This window comes from Anas platyrhynchos, chromosome 10 (assembly GCF_047663525.1).
Source record: "Anas platyrhynchos isolate ZD024472 breed Pekin duck chromosome 10, IASCAAS_PekinDuck_T2T, whole genome shotgun sequence".
Classification (NCBI taxonomy): Eukaryota; Metazoa; Chordata; class Aves; order Anseriformes; family Anatidae; genus Anas; species Anas platyrhynchos.
Window position 1 is genome coordinate 1001317 of NC_092596.1, and position 16516 is coordinate 1017832.

A 16516-nucleotide genomic window follows, 5' to 3' on the forward strand; every position below is an offset into this window, starting at 1 on the left:
AAGAATGATGACTTATACTGTATTATCACCAAAAAATAATAAATAAAATTAAAAGCTAAAACTTTAAAAAAAGTATGAGATTTCCTTCTTATTCCAAATAATTCTTACTTCTGGGGTAGTACCCATTGTTTTCCATTAGCAACCCCTTCTCCCCATCTGCCTCCCCCCCCCCCCCCCCCCCCCAAAATAATAATTAAAAATTCAAAAGACAGAGGAACTCCATTTATACAGAAATGAGCAGAGGGATATGGACTGTGTTTGTGTTTATGGAGGCACATAATTGGAACGAGTATCTGAGAATCCTTTCCCATTTAGAAATCACTCTAATACATATAAACCCCTTCTAGGAATGATTTTTATAATTAAAACTGAGTTTGTAATCGATAACTTTATCTGGCAAACAAGTTGGATAAATAATATTCCATGTGTTCTTTGATTGTGAGCACTTTTCCACAAACCAATTCCACTGAACACTAGAGGTTTGTTTTAATTGACTGAACAGATCTCATCATATTTTATTGCTACTCCTAGACTGGATCTAGTTATGGGGTCACATTTCCTTATGTCTGTATTTATTGGGGTGCCTACCAGAACTTTCAAGGGTATTGAGACCAAGGGAAAAAGGTTCACAGTGTCTTCTGAATCTTTTATCAACAAGTCAGTTAAGCACAAAATGGCTCCAATGTGACAGAGTTAAATGATAAAATACCTTTCTAGAAACTACCAAAAATGGTAAATATTATGTGAAAGGGACAGGAAGTGTTTCAAAGGGCAGTTGATAATAAAGGGTCTGCAAGTATTACTTGTAAGTGATTTATTGATTTGTTCAGTGTAGCATGCGAGACTGTACTGATTTATAAGGAGCATATACAAGAACCATGTCATTACAAACTGCAAACCGATCTTTAAAATTAGTTACTGCCCAATAACTTTTGGAAGGATATACCTGTCCTGCTGCCACCCAGCCCAGAGCACAGTGATTAGTTGCAGATGAAAGCTGATGTGAGTAGATCAAAGCTCAGTATATTAGGTCAAGTGTTTTAAACATAGATTTACGAACCACGATTCTGGTTCATTCTGTGTACTCTTGGGAAGAAAAATTGAAGAACTTCAAGGATTTTCCTTTTAAATATCTGGAACTTTCTTGCTCTTTTCTATGGGTTTTTCCTTTCTATCTGCTTTTGCTAGTTTATCCATCCCCTCTTCTATTTTTACATCTGCTCTTAGAGTGTAAGCACGCTATAAGCTATGTATTCTAAAGGTGTCTTTACTAGTCCCCAGGAATGGTTGTTATATAGTCTTTATGTGAAGATGCAAAACCTGCTTTTTGGTTCTGGGTGTCCCATATTTAGTCCTACCTGATAACCAAGATGGGCGTTGCTATAGATTTAACTAGTTTTCTAACAATAAATCTTGATCTTCATGATATGGTGTACATATAATAAACTATCTGGGCAAAAGATGGGAAATTGAGACCTGTAAAGAACTGATTTTGCAAGACATAAGGACCTTCAGCTCTAAAAGACAGTCTGTTGCCCTGGAAATGGTTGCTAGGGCAAAGAAGCACGGGGCTTTTGGCACAGATTTCTGATCTTTAAAAGCAAAACTCTCATGATATGAAATGAGATCTTGTGGCTTATGTGTTTCTTAAAAGAAGCCTAAGACCTCTGCCATTTCATATTTCTCCAATATAAAAGCTTTTACTTGTCAATACCTGATGCTCTGAAAATCCTTTGAGCCCATAGCACTCGCCAGTAAAATGACAAGAACCTGGGCTGCACTAGTAAATACGTGGCACTCCCAGATGTATATACTGGGATCCGTGCAAGCAATGCAGAATTGGAGCCCATCTTCAAATGATGCTATTCAGTGAGTAGCAACAGAGCCGAGGGCAGAGGAAAGGCAGCAGTTTTGTTCATAACTATTTGCATTGCCACAGTGCCCCGAAGCCCACCCTTGGGTTAGAAAGCATTGAAATGTCCTGTGTCCTGCACTAACAATGAATTGGTTTTGTAAGAGGAGACAGAAATGTTTCCAAAAGACAGAACACGAGGAAACAGAGTGGTGATAGCATGCGACATGCTAGGTCTCAGCATACAACTGTCCAAGGTTGGTCATTCCGTAGCCGTAACAGCAAGGACATGGAGAGAGCTGAGGGTGGGTAATAGGTGACTGTGGAGATGTTTAAAGTGAGTGGCTCCTGGCAAAAAGGTCACTGACAGAAAGGATGAAGCTGCTTCTCTATTTCTGTAGCAAGTATTTCTTCAGCAAGTGCAGCTGAAGCCTGAAGTCACTGGTTGAAGAGAGGTAACAGCCTGTTCTGCAGGGTGGAATGAGAGCTGACAAGGCAAGGACAGGCCAGGAAGGGCTTACAAAGTGAAGGTGGTTTTTGTTTGATACAACATAGAAGAAGGAGCCAAAAGGGAACGGATAGGGAGGGTTATGTGGTCTAAGTGACAGGGTAGGGAGGTCATATTTTCGGAAGCATTGCAAATAGATGTGAGCAGGGCAAGAATTACGTTTGTCAAGCCTGGAAGAAAAATGTTGCTTTAATAAAGGCAAAAGGTGTTAGGAGCCTGAAGAAAACCTTTCCAGTGTGACCTGTTTAGAAAAGCCATATCTGAATTCATTACGTAGAGAGCATCTGCAGGATTCGGACGTGCACTGGATTTAGTGACTGGGAAGCACCCGAGTCAAAGGTTATCCTGGGTTATGGACCACGGCAAGTGGCACTGCACTGACAGTGACTGAGGAAAGATAGGGAAAAAGATTTGAGGAGACTTGCTGGTTTAAGCTTAAAGTAATGACTAGATATCTCTGCAAAGATTTTAAGTCAGACGGGGCAGGTTGGAGCACAGAGATACTTATGTGAGTTGCTAGGATAAAAATATAAATTGAATTTATGATTTCATATCAGTTCTGGGCCGATAAAGTTGTCTGTTCCTCTCTCATAGGAGAAGGAGGAGAAAGCATTCGGCATGCAGCAGTGGAAAAATTGGGCTGGGAAACATCTCACAGTCCACAGCATTCATGGCAGGTCACTGAGTATAAGGTGGTTAGATGGGGCTCATGCAATAGAGAGAAAGGCAGCCGTGGAGCAGCTGTGGATAGATCCATGCTTTTGCAGTCACAAAGTGTAGTTAGTTAGTCTGTTGCTTCCTTAGTGAATATAGATGCTGTTTGTAGAAGCAATTCAAAGTCCTGTTTTATCCTCAGGAAGAGGAGAAGGCTCCCATGGCAGTGTATTTTTCTTGCTGTATCAATTTTTCATCTGCCTGTTGAATGTAGTTGCTGAGCCCGATGTGTATGTTATTTCCTCATTGGCTTTGTATATGTAATTTTAACTTCTGTCATAGACGCAGAATCCTAACGTTTTTGGTTTTCAGCATATTGATAGGAAACCAGAGGTCAGAGGAAACCAGAATATTTTGGTTCTAGTGCCTTTTTTAATATGCTGTGTGCACTTCATTGGCTTTAAGCTGTTTAATAAAGTTTTGTGTTTTTTTTTTTAATAAAGTCTGGATTCTGAAAAGTATGTGCTATATGCCCATGTAAAATACAGGCTGACCTTCAGTGACTTCTGTGCAGAAAAATTCCTGTTGCCTCCGCTGGAATAATGCTCTTAGGTTGTATGAGGTAGGGACAATGCAGGCTGGTGCAGTCGCTGATCACAGCCATGGCATTCAGAGAGGAGCACAGGTCATGCTTTCAGAATGGGCACCAGGATGGAGCGGGGCTGGTTCTGTGCTCCCCGGGGCTCCTGGCCAGCTGTTGGGTGCACCCACCAAAGCAGCCCAGCTGTGTCTGCTTGCACTGACATGGGGGAAATGAGGGGAAGAGCAGGGCTGGAAGGACATAATTAACTTTATTATGACATCCGTTGATGTTTTCCTCTAGGCTGACCTTGACAAGGCATTTTCGGGGTTGATAGATGATAGAATGGGACCAAGCTTTCAGAACCACAAGTGTTGGAAAAACAAATTCTGGTCATTGACCCCTGCTGCACTCTGGCCTCACTTTATCCTTTGCTCTTCTTTTTGATAGGAGAGGTATAAGCCTGCTGTTAAGCTATGCAAGGTTGGGGTCCACTGAGGTCAATTACCATTTTAGTTGCCTTACAAAATCCTCATTTGTTCTTCTCTGGGATGCTGCTAAGATAGGAGCAGAGCTGGTGTGGGAGGATGCTGTGCTGCTGATTTGTTTGTTGTGTGCCAGCTGGGTTACTGGAATCTGGGGCTTCTCCTCTCGTGTTAGAGCTCACCTGCAATCATGCTTCTGGCACTTGACCTGTAGCATATTTTCTCACTGCTTGGAAGATAATGCCTTGCAGTGTTTTGGGATGATTTTAAGATACCACTAAGCAGACTGAAGTTTCCAGGCTGTCTTTTGCCACATTGAAAGTATTTTCATGTGTTATAACGGTACATCTACGTTAGATGTGTAGTTCAGGTGTGTAGTTCAGGTCAGCTGCTGGCTTTTGAAAGTAGTCTCCCAGTAACTCCCAGTTACTGTAGGCTTTGATTCACTTCACTTGGAGCAAGCAGGCTACATTATTTTGTTGTGCAGCTGGACTAGAAGATGTGCTGCTGGAGCAGAATGTACTCCAGCTGCTACACGTCTTCTGTCCACTGGATTAAAGTAGAGATGATGTGAGTGATTCCCCCTCCCTGTCCCAAATGCACTCAGCTTGATGTTGTCCATCAAACCCAGCTGTTTTCTTTAGCAATGCCTTCTGCTGTGCTGCATTAACTGAATTGACCATTGTTCTGTGACACTGGTGTGGTTTGGCAGGTGTCATCTCTGAAGTAACTGCGCTTATAGGGTTTTTTTTTTTTTTTTTTTTTCCTTTTAAGTGAATGCAAACCTTACACAATGCTATCTTAGCTGTGCGGTATACTTAGGGACAAAGTTAGTCCCTTGTTAATTTTCTATCATATTCTTTTCAGTAGTTTGTCTCATCTTTATGCTACCCAACTGCAAGCGTATTTTGGCTGTGTTTTATACATGGTCTCCTAGCTTATGCTTAGAGCCGGTGCTAGGTTTCAGCCAGAAGCAGGTATTGCCTCTGAAAGCATTAGAAGGTGAAAGCAGGTAATGAACAAAGACGGTCTGCCAGGGGTACTACAGGTAACGAGTCAAGCAGTCTTGGAGCATCTGACAGCCATGGGAAAGAAGCTGGGATATCCAGGTTTTAGAATCAGAAAACACGGTACAGTGGGATCCTGGGACTTGTCCCTGGAGAAATGTAGAGAATTAAGTTTGAGCCCAAGACATTACTTTAAGCATTAGATCGTAGTTTCATTTTTCTTGTTTTCTCAATGGGAATGAACAAGGAGCAAAACAGAGAGGAAAACAAACACAAATCGCCATTTGTGCCCTCGTGTCACTGCATTTCATGTATCTGTAGCGTTATCCTGCAATTGCCTGCATCTGCCTCTGCCATAGCCATTTGCATAGCATTTAATTATGTAATTTTAAGGACTTTTACTCCGTATTAGGCTAAATTAAAATGCCGTGGCACCCAAACTGTCTGCTTGCTGTACCTCTCTGAGACAGCGTTCCCTGAGGGAAAGCTGCTCTGCAGTAAACATTTTCTGAAATGTGCTTACTGTTCTTTCTTAAATCCGAGTGGTATCAGAAAGCATTACCTTAATGTATAGCAAAAATATAGCAGCAAACTTTTTAAAAGAAGCCTTCAGTGCTGGAGTTGCCAGAACTCTTATTTTGTTGGGGTAGTATTTGTTTAAAGCTGACCACCTCAAATTATTTGCCACTGGCTTTGATGATTTTACCATTCACGGAATGAGATGTGCCTTATGTATCCAGTCTTTGTGTAGCTCTTGTTTTGCCTAACAGATTTAAAATCTGTGAAAAATGAAGTCCCTTATACAATTTAGCAGAGAAATAATTATTAGGGAGTAAATCCTTTTGGGATTTATAATTATACACTGACCAGTAAACATGTGAAAATTAACAGAATTTGACTGACTTCCATTTACCTGCTCCTTTTTGAAAAGACAAACACAGCCTCAGAAAGCATTATTGCAATTAGTGAGAATGGAGCATTGCTACATGCAGAAATGCCCACTCATCAGGATTTGTTCTGACCAGCTCCTCTTTGCTAGCAGGCAAAGAGTTTTCAGAGTTGTTATGAAGCTTATTTATGTGCTTCTATTTTCTCTGCATGAATTCAGAAAACAGATAGGAAAAAATCCTAATGTAAAGTATAATTTATGATAATTTTTTGGCACTGCAAAGGTTTATCACAGAAAAATTTAAATATCGGAGCTTCATTTCATACTCGTCTGCTGTCGCATTGGAGTTTAACTGCAGGACTTCTTTCTGAAAATGCTAATTGGATTTTCAACAGGATGTTCATGAGTAAAAGATGGTGCTACACAGTGAGACTTTTTTCTTTCCTTTTTTTTTTTTTTTTTTGCTTTAAGTAGTTTTGCTTAATGAAATGTATAAAAAGTCTTCTATTGTTCTGTCAAAATAGAAATAATGTGCTTACTCTGTTTCCTGCTGTGATCAACCAATCTGGTAATTTAAATAAATGTGCCATAATGTTGAACACCGGGAGGACTAGAAAAAATCATAAGGAAAACACCCACATTTACACTTAATAGATGGCCTTTTGAGCTCATTTTAAATTTAGTGCTGTCCTTCCTTGCTGAAAACAAAAACAAATTTCCTGAGGATAGTATCAAAACAGCAAAAGTACATCAATTAAGCCACAAGATACAACAGGGCATATTTTAATGGGCCATTAGTCCTGGGGTGTATTGTGAAGTATCAAAGTAAAGGACAGATTACTTAAAGTGCCACAAAATATATTAATGATTCATTAAAACATGCCATGTAAACAAATGGTCATGTTATAACTTAGTGGCCTGATGGTACAGTCATTTTGGTGGTGTATTAAAGGAGGAAACCTACAAACAGCAGGTTAAGAATTGGGTTCTGCCTATTAAACTGATGAGTAAAATTTTTTAAAAACACAAAATGCATAGTATGTACTTAGATTAACACAGTTCTCATTAACAGCTTCCCAGTAATATTCCTCCATGGGTGAGGGAAACGTATGTTTTATTGAGTGAGTAATTTTTGAAAGCAGCAATTTGGTTAAATTCCTGGTAATGTGGGTTTTTCAAACCACTTGGGACCACAGAGTCAGATCCTGATCTGAAATATAAAGGCTTGAAGGATAAGCAGAGCCCTGTGATCGTTGTGTCTGATGTCACAGCATTGCAAAGGACAATTTCCATGGCTCTGCTCCTTAGGCTGTGAGCCCAAGTAGCTCCCTGCAGCTTGTTTTCATTCAGCTCCTGGATGGTTTGTAACGTCCATGAGGACAGCTTATTTTGGAAATTGCTGAAATCTCAAAATGTTTTTGAAATGTCAGCACAAGGCATCAACAGAATGGCTCTTGGCATGGTGTTGTCATTGTGCAAGGCTGAGAGTGGTCTCGCAGGATGATGGTGGCTGACTGCTCTCCTCAAATGTGGAGCTGTGTCATTGACTTACAGCCTGCCTAACAGCACTGGTTCCTGGCAGGGCATAAATATAGGGTGGGCCTTCATCAATTAACTCCAAGACTTGAGGAGTTAGGCCAGTAACTCCAGGATACTCTTGAAGACAGGTTGTTCCAGGGCTTTAAAATGTGTGGTTGGTTCATTAATGTGTGACAATTGAGGAGAGACCCCCAGACTACATGCTCCTGACAAATGGGTCAGGCACATACTCATGCCACACTGGCGTTTGCCTGTTATGGGATGTTTCCTGTACGGCACTATTAATGGAGGGGCTGGAACCTCACAGACCTACAGGAAAATCTTGCTTGCTCTGGGTGTTTTCAAATATCCTCTTGGTTGTTTTCTGTAACCAGAACACTAAATGCCCTTTTCAATTTGAATAAAAGCCCAAATCAGCAAGTCCCTTGAGCACGTCCCTAACTGTTAATGAGACCCTGTTCAGTGAGAGGCATTGCAAACGAAGCCAGGAGAACATCTGGTGGAAATCCAGCCGCTAACAGCAGTGAGAGTTGGGTCAGGCTCGAAACACTTGAGCACAACTTCAGTGTGTGTTACAGCACTGGTTTTGATTTATGCTCTGTATTTCTGCAGTCAGATTGCTCTTTTGGCTTTTTGCTGCTATTCAATGCCTGCTCAGCTGAGGCTCTTCCCATCAAGAGCATTAAGTGACCCCCTGCAAACTAAGGAAATGCTTGGAAAATATAGATCCAGATCCATTTCTTTATTCTCAGTTTACGCAGTCTCTGTGTTTGTAGAGGAGTCTAGATTTAAAATTTTCAAGGGGTGGTTTTCATTTATCTTTAATAGACATTCAAACAGTATGAAAACAACTTCTAGGTGGGGTGACAGGAAACAAAATTTCTGTCCACAGTTGGTTCTTTAGTACAGGTGCAAGTGTCTAACCTAGCTCTAGTGGGTGTAGTTCAAAGGATGGCTCTTTCTGATTATTTCTTCTCATGGAAAGACTTGTAATAAACTTTTTCATTTGGCTGCATCAATTCACAGCAAATGGATTGCAGTGAAATTTAACATTGCAGCATTCTCCTGCGTAACACCCTCCCTTACACACTGGGAATCAACAGCATATAATGGGCATTATACCCATGTCTCCCAAGAAACCATTTGCACTCTGTAGTTGGTCCATCATTTATATGGATCAAGACGATAAAAAAGAGAAAATAAAAAAACACATTGAAAACAATGTGGGCTGCATGTAATTTCTTCTTGATGGCTTTTAATGTATTACTGATCTTAACATATGGTAAATAGCACAGGTTCTTTCTTTTTAGTAACGCTGCCTCTGTTAAGGCATTTTTACCCTATCTTTAAACGGTGTGTGTTCTTAAGCCTCCACCTACTGAATATCTATAATAGAAAGGTATAAAGAGAGCTATTTAATGTGTGGTACTTAGCGTGCATGCTTCAGCTACTCCAGAGCACAAAGAGATTTGTGAAACTGTTGTTTGTAAAAACATGCTAAATAAAAACTTTATTTTAAAAACAAGGGGCACCACCAGGAGTAATTGCTGGTGCTGGTGCCTGGGATATACAAATGGCTTGCTGGTAAATGTTGGTGCTGATAAGTGAGATGACCTTTCATTTGGTCACCTTTAAAACATAAGATCCTAAGGAAAAAGGTGAGCTGTATATTTTCAGACCCAGTTTCCTTTTGCAAAACCAGAAATTATCCAGTACATTTTTATTAAATCATAACTCCTTCCTCACCTTTGCTTTTGTATAGATGGCTTTCAGTTTCTTCTTATTTTTTTTCCCTCCTATTGGGGATGGAAAGTATTCACTGAAAAGTTAATTTTTTTTTTTTTTTTCCATACACTACCTCCATTTCCTCCTGGCTCTTCTGTTTCCCCTGAAAACGTTCAGCATTCCTCCTAAGTGCTTTGCTTCTTCAGAGCTCTGTACCAGTATTTTTTTCTCTTGCACTTCTGCTGCTCCTTTCCCCTTTGCAGAGCTCCGTTCATTACGTTTCTGTCTTTCCCCTTCTCTGAATTCAGTATTAAAATTCCCAGTGCCTCCTCTTGGAGCCGGGCTGACCCTGTCCTGCTGCTTGGGACGCAGCTCTCTCCCCTTTAAAAGGCTGTGAGCTGTGCTGCAGACTTCCCTGCTCTGAGCAGCCTCTTCTTTGACCTTCTAATGTGTTAAAGGTTGCATATAGCATGTAACGTAACATAAAATCTCACCTGCAAAGCAAACCAAGTAATTATTATCTAACCTTGGTGCTCGGCAGGGTCAGCAAGAGGCAGCTGTTACCATCGGTGTGTGAGGGTGATGCTGGAGTGCTGCTCTCGGTTAGCTCTGTAAAACAGTGGGAAAATAAACACTCTGGGCAGCAGCCACGTTTCTCTTTTTAAGCTGAGAAGTATGTGTGTACTGAAGAGAAGTGCAGCAGCACAGTGAAGGTGTTATCCAGCTTTGACAAACAACTTGCTCTGATGTGAGCACTGAACACTGGGAGGCTGCTGGATTGCTGTGTGGGGTTTCCAGGGTGGAAAACTGGTGTCTGGGTGTCTGTTGTTTTTTTTCTTATACCTCTTGACCTGAGAAATGACATCCAGCCTCACTTGCTAGCTAATTGCTGTCCATTGCCATCTTCTGAAATTGTTTTAAAAAAACAGCCAAACAAAAACCAGAGTCAGCTGCATCTTTTGTTTTGGTAAAGGCCAAAAATACATGGACTCAACATTTTCTCAACTTCTTTGAGAAGAGTGAACTCATTCCCATTCTTGCTTCTCTTTCTTTCCTCAGGACGTACAGCCCTCTGCTCCTCTGAAGCACGGCTGGATACAGCACACTGCGAACAGCACTCCAGCCAGCCCCCGCGTGCTACCAGCTGTGAGAGAGGGCAGCAGCTGCACCTCTCAGCCATACAGCAACTGCAGCAGGCCCTGAAAAATAAAATTTTATAACTCCCACTGACAAGAATTAATCCAGGACAGTTTCTGCTTCTAGCGTGCATAAATGTTCCTCTTCAAAACCAGCTTTTCGGCAAGCCTATCAGCCTGGAAGGTGTTCAAATGATTAATTTTTCGAAGACTGATGGTGCTAGGAATCCAGGAGATAGTGGTATGGGTATCATCTCATCTCAAGTATGAAGCTTGTACCTGTATTGTAAGAAGGGAGAGTTCTGGGAGACTATGGAAATTTTAATAGTTTTTTTTTTTTTTTTTTCCCTGCTCCTGTAGTTCCCTGAGCCAGATAAGCCTCTGAGGCTTTTCAAATCTCAGACAGCTTCTGGTGTTATAAGTACTTCTTAATCACATATTTTGGAGAGGCTATAATGGCCCAGTGATTTCCTAGGTTTGTAGGCCAGAAGGCATCGCTATGATCATCTACTCTGACCTCCCCTAGAGATGCAGGAATCGCAGGGTGAAATTCTATTAAATGGATTAAACAGTAAATGTAAAATTAAAATGATTATCAGTTTTGATATTTTTTTCTTGGTACTGGACCAGGACTTAAGGTAGTGAGGTTGCACGATGCAAAATTGCTCAATTTCCATGTTTTTTTCTTATACTGTGTTGCAGAAGAGAAGCCTTCTTCCTTACCATTTAGCAAGCATTAGCTTTTTTTTTTTTTTTTTTGGCTTCTACTTCGATATGGAAATGTAATCTTGTTGGTGGGTATTAGGATATCTGTGCTTTAGCAACAGCTCTGTGAGATCATCCCTCTCGTGGCCCTGCTTACAGCCTGGGATATCGCATGAACACAACACATCACTTACCAAAGATGACAGAGGGCACATGTACAGTTTCTTTAAGATCCCAGAGTATATCTGATGCCTACATTGTATCTGCCAGCTTGTGTAAGACTGATATTAACACCAGTGTAAAACTGAATGTGTCCCAGCATTGGGGCCAGGATCACTTAGGTTACCTGTGAGCCACAAAAACAGAGCAGTCCTGGAAGCACCTTGTCATGTCCCAGCATAATGATCACCTTTTTTGAGCCCCCTGGTTCTTTTCACCTACTGTTTACTCTGGAAAGGATCAGATATCATCACTCTTCCCATTACCTTTGTGGTAGGTTTTGTTTGTTTGTTTGTTTGTTTGGCAGTGCAATAGGTCATGCACAGCAGCTTAGGTGCAGCTGTTAAGCTGGTTGCTTTAAAGCAAATGGTACCAATCTAGTATTATGATAGTCATAAGGTAAAAGTAACTCTCAGATGAACATAGCCTGAATTCCAGTAAAAGTGAAGTCAATACCAGGGCAACTTAAAGTATAGTATTTGCTTCTCCTGCAATTGATTGTGCATTTTCTGCCCCTCCTGGCTTAGCAGAGGTGATTTACAGCCAACGATTCACGTTGCAGAGAGGATCCACTCTAATTCAGCAAAGAGATTCATCAGGAAAGATCTGAAGAGTGACCCCAGAGTTACTGGGTTTTGTGAATCTCTCTGAAACTGCTGTGGAAAAATGAGCTTCCTGATGGTGTTACTCCATGGATTCAGACAGCCTAGAAACAAAGATGACTTTGGTTTTGCCCTGGTTGATGGAGTAGCATGTGATATAGTGCAGAAGGAGTCTGTGCTGCTCTGGCTTCCCCTCAGGTGCCCGCTTCCAAAATACCCATGGGCTTCATCATCTGATTTAATACATTTCCTTCAGCAACACCAATATTGTGTGTATATCTACCAAGAGATGCAAAACGTGCTGGAATTGCAAGAGGTGCTCACTTGAATAATCACTTAGGCTAATGCAAAAAGGGTTATGAATTAACAGGCTGGAAGAGTAAACAAGATTAGAGCTAAGTGCTTTTTGGGGCTGTGTAAAAAATAATCAAAGGCTAATTGCAAAGGAGTGGGTGAGGCAAGCCCATAAATTAGCAGGGGTGAGAGTGGAAAATGGAGAGGCCAGGTAGTAGGGTGGTCAGGTAAAACAAGCAGTGAAGGACAGAGGGCGAAAGAGACGGTGGGTGTTTCAGTAGCTAGAAAACTCGCAAGAGCATAGCGTAGTGATTAAATAGTGTGTATAGCAGAGAGCATATCATAAGAAAGAATAAAAAGTAGACATGGGATAAAAGATTACACTGAGTAGGTAAGAGATCAGAAAGGCGGAGAAAGTGAAATCACAATATCTGAAGCTGAGAATTAATATCTACGGTAGTATTTAGGAAAGAATAGGGGAAAAATTAAAATGGAAGATACTCATAAATGAGTGAAAAAATGAAAAGAAAATAGGGGAGAAAAATTAGTACCTTGCTATGTAGAAACTAAAAGGATTTTGTGTTTTACAGGTGCTGAAGGGTCCAACAAGCAGGAAAGATATCAAACATCCTTCCACAGTCCTCAGACAGTTTGAGGAGCAGTGACTTTCATAAAGCTCTCTATAGTGCAAACTGGAGAGCCAATGACAAAAGGTATTTTCCACAAACAGCCTGAGCATCAGGCTGTGTTTTCCAACCTTGAGCATAAGTCATGGCTGCTGTCATTTTTGTAGTCTCCATTGTACTAGAAATCTGTAAGTCTCAACACAGCAAGTCACAGAACAATAGGAGCCCTGCATATGCACATATTACATCGTGCAGTGTACTTCATCCTGTTACATTTAACTGCCTTTCTGACAACAGTTTTTTAGCAGCATCACGTTTCCAGGAGAAAGGAGTTGAAAGCTGAGGAACAGGAAGGCTAAAGATACTGAAGCTGTTGGTTTAAGTGTAGACAGCTAGTTGGAAAGCTTTTATTTCTGGAGTGCCCTGGAAGGTGTATAGGGTCTGGCATTTTAAGCTTTCAAAAGCAAATCAGCTCTTCCAAATGAAGGCCATGAGCACCTACAGTATCCCAAATGAGAAGAAGCCAAAAAAAAAAAAAAAAAAAAGAAGCTGAGCATTTGTCTGCAAGTCCAGCCATATCTTTACCTGAAGAACTTCAACCTCCACTTAGGTGTTTGGTTTTTTGTTTTGTTTTGTTTTTTAATACAGTTTTCTGGACTTAACGGATAATATCCTGTTGCTATTAATGATTTATTGCTAAGATGAAAAGGGGTTGGAGAATGCATGAAATATGTGGTGAGAAAGAGAGAGAACTATAGAGAGATATAGGTCTTGCATCTGTAATAGCTGAAAAACAGACACATCCAAGGCTTACAGGGTTCTTGCTTCTGTCTACTGACAGCTTTGGTTCACGTCCTTCAGGTCAGTGTGTGATTTTTGTTCATGGTGAGAGAAGCAGGATTATTTTACAGTTTGTTTCCTCTGATGAAGTATGGAATAGCACTTCAGAGCTAACTCAAAACTCAAATAGTCTAGAAGTAGCAGAATTGTCACCTCTAAATCCCCAGTGATCTCTCCTCCTTTCCCCTCCCTGCCTTTTCATCTGCTCCCTCCCATTCCTTCCCTGTGCTCTGAGGTGTTTGCTCTGAATCTGAACAAATGTTACAAGTGATGTATGCTGTCTAAATACAAGTTTCTCTTCTGACTTTGGGCAATAGGTAGTAAAGCGATTAGGCTGAATAGTTATAAGCTTAATAGTGGATATAGTACCAACACACAGGAGCTGTTGTTGACTGAACAAGTATCAAAGCCTATTGATTAGCTGTTACATGGATCTTAATAAAACTATCATTATTAATTATGATGGAAAAAGTACATGTCTCCAGGTAGCAAGTTACCTTTTATTCTCAATTTGTTGCTGAGGCACAGTAGATAATTTGTAAGTCATGTTTGTGCTTTGAGACAGAAAAGAATCTAACTTTGCTGCATTATTTCAGACTGAAGGGGACATCTTATTGTCTTCCCAATTTCTACTGCAAGAAATCGTTACTAATATTTGTGAGCAGTTTTCCACATAGAAATCACTGATTTTATAACCTCTGTAATATAGGAGAGCAGTAATCTGTTTTTCAATATTAGGTCAAGTTGCTCTCATCTAATCTTGTGTGTTCCTTTCTTACAGTTTCTGTGCCAGAAATTGTAAAAGGAAATGCTCTTATAAAAGATACGTTTATTGAGGGAAGATTAGTTGTTTGGCTTTATTGACGGTGTTGGGGATATGAAACATGTTTTCTAAAGCCATTGGTTAGAGCTAACCCTTTCTTATGGCTACAGGTATAAAATACCAGATATATTATTCTATATTACACAATGTGAAAATGATAATGTGTATGTAATCTTAGACTTCTAAAAGTGATTCTCTGTGAGGTGAAATATGTATGACTTTTCTTATAATAAACCCGTGGGCTTAGGCTGCTTTTCTATATATTGCATAATTTAGATAAAGCACTGTTATGTGAATAAAATAAAATAAGCAATGGCACAAAATAAAATACTGGGGGGAGGGGACTATTTCTAATCATAAAGTGGATAAACTCCAATACCCCTCTGTAAGGTACATTGAACCTTTTTGTTCATGTGTCATATATACAAGAGATCTTCCAAATTAGTTCTCTTGTCCTCTGTGTCCTCAAACCGTGCCAACGGAGCTATTATTTTAGAAGGAGATTCAGCTGCCTTTTAAACTTGCAGCTCAGAATTCAAGATATTCTTACTTTACACTTTCTTTACTCTTCCCCTGTCCCCTCTCAACAGGGGCAATGCTGGAAGAAGTGAGTGTCTCTGTGGAGCAATACTGATTACTTTCTGTGAGAGTGCCAAGGAATGAAGGAGCTACAAATGCATATTGAGGTTCCTCAACAAGATATGATGCAAAATCAACGAATCTCAATGTATCTTTTTTAAGCTTATGGCACAGTTTTCCTTTTCTTTGGCATTTGGGAGATGTCCTTAGCTGAAATAAATCCTCAAAAGTGATTTGCAACAAGCATACTTATGTCAGCTTGGACCAGGAGACCCTCTGCCTTTTCCATCAGCCTGGTCTGCAGATCCAGTTACTGCTCCTGGTGGTCTTGGCTTGACTTTCCTTTTTTTTTTTGGTAATCTTTTCAGCCCTCTGACAATAGGGAAGCTTCCTACCTACCTGACTGGTCTTGTTACAGTACGTCCTGCACAAATACAGGTTGTTAAGCTGTGTTTGTGTTTTTCTATTTTTTGCCTCCAGGTATTGCCTCTGAACAGGGGTGGTGGTGGAAATACAGCTGTGGAGGCAACTGCAGTAGTTTTACTTCATGTTCAGAGTTTAATTTCAGGCTTGGAGCATGAATTAGGAGCATAACTGCTGTTAGTCTTGTTTTTAAGACAAACTGTTTAGTAGTTTGAAGTCAGGTTTATTGCTATCTCTGTTCCTAAAGGCCTGGTTGTGCTATTCTGACCTAGAGAAGTACGGATAGGAGAAGTGGAGTTGTAGTTGCCTTTTTTTTTTTTTTTTTTCCTGCCCTGTAAATTTTGCACAGAAAAAAAGTAGAAATTGAGGATCTGTGGACCTCATGCTCTCTCTCTTAATGTTGATAAGAAAACTATACTAGTATGGTAATTAAATAATCAACTATTTGTGATATTTTCTTTAAGTCATGGGCTTTAATGATAAGAAAATTCAAAGAAACTGTATAAACATGACTCTCTTCATAGTTTTTATTTCTTTTCTGGTTTCTACCTGCAGGCAATTTACCTGCCTTGTATTCAAACTGTAGTCTAAGAAGCTGCACTCTCTCCAGTCTCCTGCCAGTAATTGTGCTCTCCATGTTCCTGCTAACGAGAAGAATGGCAGTCTCTTGTCCTTCTGTTTTCCTCTTTCTTGCTGCACCTACAGCTCCACATGTGTTTTGTTGCATTTTTAATATAGATTAGTCCATCTACTCCATAAATGAGTATCCTTCCAAACTGTATTCTTCAACTTACTTCAATGAAGTTTGTTGACAAATAAAAACATTATTAGAGCAGAGAATGAAGGGTGGCTTAATGCAAGGTGTCTGAAGCTTAATTCTGTTATATTCATTCACTATAGTTCAATTACAGATACAATTTTACAAATCACTGCTTGATTGTGTAATATGAGTTCTCCTTTTCACTTTTGACCAGCCAGTATTAATTCTGTGGGTTTGCTTACTTTTTTTTTTTTTTTTTTCAATCTTCTT

At 40.2% G+C, this 16516-nt stretch overlaps 1 long non-coding RNA gene across 4 annotated transcripts in view; it reads left to right on the plus strand.

The window, feature by feature from the left end:
- LOC110353177 (uncharacterized) overlaps window positions 1–16516 on the plus strand; it is a 130907-nt gene that overhangs the window by 23986 nt on the left and 90405 nt on the right. For 2 of the 4 annotated variants that reach the window (XR_011811811.1, XR_002403355.4), the window contains exons 2-3: window positions 10299–10616; window positions 12786–12908. This is a non-coding gene — a long non-coding RNA (uncharacterized lncRNA). Of the gene's footprint in view, window positions 1–10298; window positions 12461–12785; window positions 12909–16516 lie in introns of all 4 variants that reach the window. The other 2 variants (XR_002403356.4, XR_011811812.1) reach the window with 2 other exon arrangements.